The following is an 8893-nucleotide window of genomic DNA, read 5'->3' as shown; positions in this document are numbered from 1 at the left end:
GTAGGCAGAAATAAATAACTATAACCTAACCTTTCCACATTCTATCCAAAAAGAAGTTATTTTGACTCATGTTTGGTTCTAGAGCCTGGCAGTGATTGGCTGCTGAAAACGGACTATTTGGGTAACTGACAATTGTTAGAACTTACCAACATTCAACTGAATCCATATTCAACTCATATACCAGTTTTATGGCAGCCTATACCATTTGCCAAAGTTTACTTACCATAGAATACACTGTATATGTTTTAAGGAAATAAACTGAATTAAGAAGTTTAGGAGTAGTCTCCTGACCCGAATGTTTGTTCCAGGTTTGCATGAGAATGTATTGAAGCCAAAGACAGCCTGGTAATTAGCACCCAGAAGTGAAGAAAAATCCCCCAAAGGGACACTGATAGAAATACAAAGAGAACTGAATACATTTATATAGTAGAAAAGCCCTTCAAATTAGCACCATTGTGTATAATCAGTGTATTCTCTGAATGTAAAAGTTATAGAAGAAATGTATTTTAATAATACTTTCTCTACCTCTATAGAAACGTTCACCTTTCCCCAATAAATATTCAAATCAGAGATGATGGCATTAGACAGAAAGATATGAGAGCTGGAAATCCATCCAAGGCAATTTACCTGTCAAAAAGACATTTTGCGTTGTTCTAAAATGAGCACCTGTGGAGCTCGACTTATTTCCATGATAACTAGCTCCATCTCTTCGCATTGGTTTCAATCTCATCAGAGCTTCACAGAAGCCACTAAAAAGGCAGTTTGCATTGTATTGCTCTTCCCATCAATTTATTTCCAGAATAAAATCACAGGTGGCATTGTGATTTCATCCCTTCTTAGTAATTTTCATCACAGCCCCAGACCTGAACTGACTGATTACTTTATATAGGCAGGCATCAAAGAGTGCTTTGCTTTCCTGCTAGGTGGACAATGTGTGATTCTACTCCCAGATCGAATAAAGGAAACTCATTCTCTTTTTGCAGTGTAACTTCCATTATGCTGAACATACAGCCTTCGGGGCTTCTTTAACCAAGCTGTTACCTACAGGCTCTCAAATCTTGCATTGATTGCTGCTAACATCGATACACTATGCAAGTGGAAGTACAAGAAATGCTTTTAAAGCACTGTGGTCATGATTCACCATTTATCAGTAAATGTTTTTGCTGGTTGCATGTTCCCCACATGGTATCTTACAAAGTTTGTTTATCAAGCAGTCTATAGAGTAAGAATAAGAACTTGCCAAATTAAATTAAAATTGTCTTGCACTTTTACATTACTTAGCATCTATTTAGCTTGTTTCATCTGTATATTTTTTTAGAAATTGACATTATTCCAAATTGTTTAACTAAATTATTTTCTCCTATTAATTCTGAGAAAAGGAACAGAATGTATGATTAGGTTTTGATACATGCGTCAGTGCATGGTCAGTGTAGGGTCAATACATAAAAAGTGTGAATATTTTAGTTTTCAAGGTATTAGGTATATTTTAGGGTTGCACAGATACCAAGTACAGTACTCGGTACAAGTACGAGTACATGTACCGATACTTTTGAGCTCCAAGACTAGAGAAAAATTCAAATGTTAGGAGGCAGCTGTCATTTGTATGGAGCACACGGAGCTCCCGGGATTTGTACATCTCTGTTTTAATGTATGATTTTGTTTTTATAAATATAAATAAAGGGATGCACAGATACCAGTTTTGTGAGTACGAGTACTGGTACTTGCCAAGTACTTACAAGTACAAGTACTGATACATTTTTGTCTATTGTCATGTGACAGTTTTTCTAAAACAATACAGATTAATGATTTCAGGACCATGGTGGAGCGCCAGAGCCCGGTCCCAGCTGCAACCTCTGCAACCCTGGTAGTTCTCATGAAAATGCCAAGTATCTGCACTGGCACTCGAAAAGTATCTGTGCATCCCTAGTTTATTTCATCACTCTGTTCTAAGTTTACTAGCTGTAATTTACAAATGATTTATAAAAAGGAAACTTTTTCTTTAAAAAAAACTGTAGCAGACAGCAAGAAAGTTTGTTGCAAAAACTTTCTTGTAATCACTATGATTAACTAATTAGCAAATCATGATTCACATGATCTGTCATCAACCTGAGTGGTCACAGATGGATCCACCAGGATCTCCAGCTGGACTGTGCAGTGGTCTGTGGGAGATCAAATCAATCTCCATGCAACTGAAACTGACTTTAATGAATTCCCTCCTGGCACAGGGAATTGAAGGGAACAGGAAGGATGTTACTTTACAGTGGGTGATCATGAAGTGTTCAAGGGCATGCCCACATAGCAGTGAATTTTTAGTGTCGGGCAATCATTTACACATCTGTTTCAGCATATTCACATATTGTTCCTGTCATATTCTGTCCCATTACAGTTTGCAGTCACATCTTAGGAGACCATACTGATAACTTAGGGTACTCAATTAGCCAGTGTCCCAACCTCCTCCGCAATATAATGTTTCCTACATCAGACTTCTTGGGGTAATTTACATTCTTTAAAATAACTACCAATTTTTGAGTACAAGGGATACCTAGTCATACTTTTTAGCCTCTCTAAAGGTGCCCATACACTGTACGATTCTCGTACGAGAATCGCAGGAAATCCCGCGATCGTACGAGAATCGTACAGTGTATGGAAGGCGTGCAACCGTTTCTACTGTACGGTCGCATGTCTTCCATCGAACAAGCAGGCTGGAAAACCCGCCGGGAATCGTACGATTCTCGGCGAGTGAGTGGCCTGCTTGTTCGAAAACTGACGAACGGGCCGGTGTGCGCACGCGCACGCTGCCCGTTTGCCATCCTTGCAAGCCCGCCCCTCATTGCAGTCATCGCAAGTACGATCTGCCTGTCCAAGATGGGCAGATCGTACGTTTTTTTAAGTACTTTACAACCATCGCAAGACTAAGGTCTTGCGATGGTTGTAAAGTGTATGGTCACCTTTAGTGCATCTTGCTGGTACATATATACAGTATATCTGCATGAGGACAGACATATTCTCCACACACCTTTTTAGTGGCTGACTGTTTTTTGACAACCCATCAGAGTAAGTATCCCACTTTTGCTTTTGCTATACATATTTTCTCATACTATACATGTGTTGCTCCTGAATTCTTCTTTCCCTTCAATGAGGCTTCAAAGTATGAATTGTGTGCAGAAGGAGCAGCGCAGGAGAAATTACTCATTCCATCTCACTACAAGTACACTTATCTAAAAAGGCTACGAATTAAAAACCAGATAGCTTTTCGTTTTGAAAATATCAATATTGATTAAAAACTCTAAAATGAAAACTTTTGAATTCCTCATTACTGGAATTGTGGAATGACATCTGAAAGAGCAATAGGCCTTTATTTTAAAGTATTGCATGTCAAGGTCTGTGGGTAAAGTCTAAATCTGTATTTAGCATAGACTCTTATTTTAAAGGATAACTGCAGTCAAGAGAAAGACAAATAGAAAACTTAAAGTGACACTAAACTCAGGAGTCAAAACTTAAAAATACATTCAAGTACCTTAACTATTAACAGAAATGTATCTTATTTGTGTATCACTCGGCTGTAGATCCTCGAATCATCTCTGAATTGGTGCTGACACTGTCCTTCCTTCTGGAGGGTGGTTACTTTTGTTCCCCATGGTCCCTGTGTGTGATGTAAAGTAGCCACTGCTCCAAGCTCCTCAGCTTCTCATTTGATGCCCAGTCACAGGCTGGAGGCAGATACATGACAGTCTGAGCTCAGAGGAAGTTAGTAGAATAATGTTAATTTTTTTCATCCTAGAGGACTGAGGACATCTTGTGATGAAAATGAAGGACTGAGGGGGACCACTTGAGATTGATGTGAATATTGCAGCAAAGTCTTCTTTCTATTTTTTTTTCTTTTAATGTGCTATTTATGTTTTTGTTTTATTTTTAAAGAGATCTATTACACTTAAAACTGTTGGCTACAAGTGCAGGGAAAGCTACTGCTACGTGCTAGCAGTTTGGTTCGGGGGTCAATGGAGCCATAAGTACAAAAAAACATTTTCACAAATAAAAAAAGATAAACTGTGCTGGGTCAGCAATAGCAAGTACATAGATGGATTGCACTGGCAGGCAGGGCAGCATACTTTCATTACACCTAAGAATGTGTTATTAACAGTCAGCAACATGTGATGGTAGCTGATAGCCCTGCTGTCCTTGGCTCTGCCCTATGTTTGCTATGCACAAATCCAGCCCAGTCCTTATATTATCCATAACAAATTTGCTTCAAGCTCCTTTATTAAAGACATAGGAGAATATGCATACCCAATCTAATGTATGTGAGATTTCTTGCTGTAAATTGTATTACCTACCTTGTTCAGAGTGAGCCAAAGTGCACATAAGTCTCAGAAGTAATTGGATGTTCTTTTGAATCACAGAATTATGCTGTTAATCTCCGCTGAACAATTATTGTAAATCCTGCAACTATATTGGATTTTACACTGTTCTGCTTACAGATTGTGATTGAGGTTGATAGAACAAGCGCACGCATTTTTAATTTAAAGAATGCAGACTTTTAAAATAAGATCACTTAAATCATACACATACAACTAATCTAGTGTAATGAATCTGATATAAAATGTGCTATAGCTACCGAAAAAGCAATAAAAGGGTAATCAAAGTAGAGGGTTTAAGATAAAGTATTTTATTTTTATGTGTAAGTTTCACAGTGAATGTGTAAACCGAAAACTACCAAACCGTTTTCTGTAATCGAGTGATGTTGATGGAAATAAAAACTGTCAGTTTTAATAAGTGATAGTTTTTCTTTATCCAATACATTCGCCATCCAGAGTGTGGTAAGTGACCTCGCTGACACTGGATGTGACTTGAAGTGGCAGCTTATCTTTGCACCATCAGCAGAGGAAATTATGAACTTGTCATTGTTTTTTGCCATGCACAGAATCTTTTTACTGTGTATCGCCAGGTTCCTGGATTATCTTCTATGATGTTTAGTACTTCACATTAACCCAGGCTATTTATAACTCTATAAAAGAAGCAGAGTAGGATGATTATCAAACTGTCATCTTTAAAGAGTAACTGTCACCTTGGTTACCCAGGGTAAAGTGTTGGGGTCTCTGCAAAGCCTCCTTCTGACCCCTTATACTCAGCCTACCAGCATTCCCTTACTCCTCTACAGCCGATGCTGGAACTGTCTGGTGTGAGCAACCCATGAAAATGGGGATATCACTCCCTGTACCCAAGCACCATCACAGTGAATAAGGGCACATGCTCCTCCATACTTTAAAATGCTGGGTAGTGTTGCCAGCTCCATAGGAGAAAGAAGCAAGGGAGGAACTTTGCTAAGGTGAATGCACAGCTGCTCCAGATTTTGTCTGTTCCAGTTTTGATAAATTCCCCCCTTTGTCTTTTTACATTTTCTTGGTGGTGACATATGTTTAATAGTATGAATGTGTAAAGTGTGCTGCGCTACAGTAAACTAAATCACTAACCACTTTATATATGATATCAATAATACCACATCAATAATAATCAATAAATATGTAAATCAAAACAATTGTAAATCCTTAAAAACATACTATCAATACACGTGTCAGATACGAATAGTGTTGAATATCATTGTAATGAGAGTGATTTTAATCTTTTAATAAAGCAATTGATTTTATATACTACCTCACAAGCCTCTAAATGCATTTTCCTCTGTGTCTCTACTGGATATTGGTAGATACCTGCTTGGGTGGACAACTGAAGTGAACTGTTCTGTGGACGAACAGGTGAACTCACAGCAGAGGAGCACAAACATCATATTAAGTGATATTTGACCATCTTTAGAGATAGTCATATATTCCTTTTGAGTATGGAGTGATCCTGTTATCCCACGCGTGGTGAACTTATGAGAGAGCACTGTAGTGTGAAGAGTTTTGTTGTGTGATTTGTGTACACTAGTGGACTTGGGAGTTGTTTTTATGGTATGTAGACTTGAAATGCTCTTATTGCTCAATATATAAGGTGTACTCACAGATTTGGCAAAGATCACTGAGTTTCTGGTGCATTGATTGTTGGAAGCACAGCTTTAGTTTACTTATTGTGAAAACACAACAGGAATTGATGGCATGTTTTTAAGGATTCACAATTGTTTTGAGTCACATATTTATTGATTATTATTGATGTGGTATTATTGATATCATATATAGAGTGGTTAGTGATTTATTTTACTGTAGTGCAGCGCACTTTACACATTCATACTATTGAACATATGTCACCACCTAGAAAATGTAAAAAGACAAAGTGTAACAGCATCATGTACACATTAATGATACTGTAGTAATGGTTAACAGACAATGGATCAATGCATATAGTTTAGATCAGTGGTTCTCAATTAATATAACCTCAGGACCCACATTTGTGCTTGGTCATTAAGTCGTGACCCAAGTTGCACCACACTGGAAAGTGTGTCTTGGGGCGGGCGGAGGTACGTTTGAGGTGCCATTCAAATGAATGGCAGTGCAATGCACCTATCGCACCAGAACACACAGTAGGTGCGATTGTGTGGTACAGTGCGCTGCTGTGCTGTGATGGAGCTCCATCCATATGTGTTTGTACAACTTCCTTGTGTGCCCTAGAGGTGCTGGAAGCCAGAATATGATGTAATTCCAGTCCATGCACCCCTATAGGGCACACGAGGGAGCTGTAAACAATGCACATATGGATGGAGTTCCCTCATGGCCATACCCCCTGGACTACTCCACCTCAAGCTGACACTCGGCACTGGGCAGCAAATTTTGAATGGCTGCTCGGCGTGAGAACTGACAGTGCTGCACTAGGGGGAGGCTGAGAAGCCTCTCATCAAGCGGAGTGGAACGCATTGATTGTTGGAAGCACAGCTTTAGTTTACTTATTGTGAAATGATAACAGGAATTGATAGCATGTTTTTAAGGATTCACAATTGTTTTGATTGCCATATTTATTGATAATTATTGATGTGGTATTAATAATATCATATATAGAGTGGTTAGTGATTTAGTTTACTGTAGCACAGTGCCCTCTACACATCACATACTTCACAGGGTGGTTGCACACACATCTTTAGCACAGTGGTTGTTAGCGGAATATTTTTCCCATACCCCAGATCTTTTTGTTTATTCATATGTTAAATAGTGCTCAGGGGAAAGAGTATAGGTTTCACAAGCAGAGCTAGATCATCCAAAAAACAACCTAGGCAACTGTTTAGTGCCCAGTGTATGCCCACAGGGCTCAGCTACAATGATGGGCAGAACAATGTCACTACAGACTATGCAAATGCAGTGGCTTCTCTTGCCTACTGCAATACTTATCAATGTTAATCAAAGGAATGGGCTGGGGGCAGACATTCTACCTTTCCTGGTGCCCCATTCTGCCTTGATCTGTCTGTTGTGATCAGTTTGGGAGGTGGAAAAGCTTACTACACAGTAAGACAGAGAGCAGGACAGGAAAGGACAGGGAGATATGCAGAGGAATCGGTTCCATATTTCATAGCAGTAGGTGGTTGAGTCTTTTCTGGGACAATTTCCTGAAGGTTCCTGGCCCGCTATTTTCATTAATTGGATTTCTTTATTCATGGAGGTTTAGCATCACATATGGACATTACCTTGGACAGTCTGCATGCAAATGCATCCTGCCTGGGAATGCCCACACCTCCACACTACCCCTGAAAGCATTTTGGTATTTACATCCCTCCTCCTAAGAGCCAGCCCACTGCTTGCATCAGGGCTCAGGGCAAACTATGTACAGGACCCTAATGGCCCCTCTTACTAGCCATGATCTGTCTGCATTGTATGGAGAAGCAGAGAGACACAATAATAATATCATTGGGTCTAAAATAAGGTTTATTTAAAAAATGAGAAAGTAGGAACTAGAGAAGGCAATATGGTTTATCCATTTGTTTTTATAGTTCTTAATTTCCATTCTTTTTTTCTTCCTTCTTTCCTTCCTTCCTGTCAATATTTTATATTTTATAAGAAGGGATTCAATATTCCTGTAACATGTATGCATGCTTGTCTCTTCATCTCTATAACTGCATCTCTCCAGCTTGTATCCATGTGTACATATGCATCCCCCTGCTGTGTGTGATTGCAAGTCTACTATATGTAATTTCAGATAATGAAGACATTTCATGAAGACAAATAGCAGTATATATTCAAACAACCATGAACTGCTCTATCATTGCAGTCACAGTTTTTCATGTTCATTGATGGTCTAGTGACTTAAGCATTAAGCAGGAGATCAATGTATGGACTTCTAACTAATATGTTTCAGTAATTTATCTAAGAAGTGCTTAGAGTTAGCTCAGAGCACATGAATAGTCATGCTGCCCTCTTCAGTATAACCGTTTATTTTACAGGTAATCCCCAGAGTGCTTTGCTAGGCAATTATATAATCAAGATTCCAGATAATAAGTTTAAAAAATAACCAAAGTATTTTAAAGCTGAACTCCAGATACAATTTTTTTATGTATACTTACATTGTCCAGCTTCCATACATACTAGGGTCAGGGGGATCCTGAAAAACACTTTAAAACATTACAATTCTGCATTACACATTATTGACAAAATAGAAACATAATTTCTGTTTATCAAAAATATCAAAACCTTTTGCCAATAAATAGCAATCCTTGAGTGCCAGTTTTTTTGTGGTCTGATCTGTCGCAGACTTTGGTGAATACAGCCAAAAACTACACATGCACCAGGAATCTGAGCCAACATTTCAGTCCAGGAAATAGACACTGACCCTTTGACAAAAATGTCTCACTTAACATAAAAAATATATATTTAATGCTAGACCCACTTTAGGCTCATTGGGCATAATTATCATGCTGACATTTGCCTTGAGCAGCAAGTGACCCTGCTCAATTAGCTTACCTCAGTGATTAGTGGGG

This window comes from Nanorana parkeri, unplaced genomic scaffold (assembly GCF_000935625.1).
Source record: "Nanorana parkeri isolate BGI_ZX_2015 unplaced genomic scaffold, ASM93562v1 scaffold57, whole genome shotgun sequence".
Lineage (NCBI taxonomy): Eukaryota > Metazoa > Chordata > Amphibia > Anura > Dicroglossidae > Nanorana > Nanorana parkeri.
Note: the sequence above shows the minus strand (reverse complement) of the source record.